Raw genomic sequence first — 942 nt, forward strand, 5'->3', positions numbered from 1 at the left:
TGCAGCTTTTTGGCTTGCTGGACGCAACATCCGATGAGTCGTGGCAGGGCGCGACAGTGGTATTTCCTGAGCCGGCGTCGGCAGAGCGGCGATGGTGATCATTGTAGCTGCAGGAGAGAGAGAGAGGATTGGGAAGAAGAAAGCAAAGGAGGAAGAAGAAAGGAGAACGAGCGATTGAGAAAAAAGAGGAACGAGAGAAGATAAGGTACGGGAGTGGGTTTGCATGGGGCCATTGCTCCCTTCGTGCGCGCGTGGGAAAGCGGCCGGCTGAGTTTTCGGCCGGCGCGCCGGTTACAAACGATTTCCTAACTTTAAATGTATAAAATCGTGAGCTAAGAATACTCTTACATTCATATTGTAATTAGTTTTAGGTGTTTTAAGCACTTAGGGCATCTCCAACAGTCGTAAGATAGGTGTTGGTTAATTTGCCACCTAGGACATAGTGATGATGTGGCATGTAATAAATGTGGAGAGAGAGCAAAGTTGTATATGTAGATTAACCAACAACCTTTGCACAAGCTCCAAGGTGAAATAGAGAGCAATCACATTTATTTCTTACCATCTATTGTAGCTTACATACAATTTGTTGGAGTAGTTGTATGATAGCTTGTTGGTTGATGACATGGACATTTTACCAACAAGACTAACATACAACCTGTTGAAGATGCCCTTATTAATGCATTTGTTTTAACACAGTTTCCGTGCCAGCGCGCGGAGCATCATCCAATTTTACTAGTTCAAATGTCCAAACGGATGAGATGTGAGCAGCGACATATCGGAGAAGCTGGGGAGGGGATGGTTTATAGAAGAAGCCACCCCCCAAGAGAATATCTACTATTCAATCCTTTTTTTTTTTGAGTAATTCGGTCCCATTCATTTTTTCAGAAGAAACGGTGAAGTTCAAGAAAATTCTGCTAGGCGACAGCCACATACGAAGCCCTT

Source organism: Triticum dicoccoides, chromosome 6B (genome assembly GCF_002162155.2).
Source record: "Triticum dicoccoides isolate Atlit2015 ecotype Zavitan chromosome 6B, WEW_v2.0, whole genome shotgun sequence".
NCBI classification, from domain to species: domain Eukaryota; kingdom Viridiplantae; phylum Streptophyta; class Magnoliopsida; order Poales; family Poaceae; genus Triticum; species Triticum dicoccoides.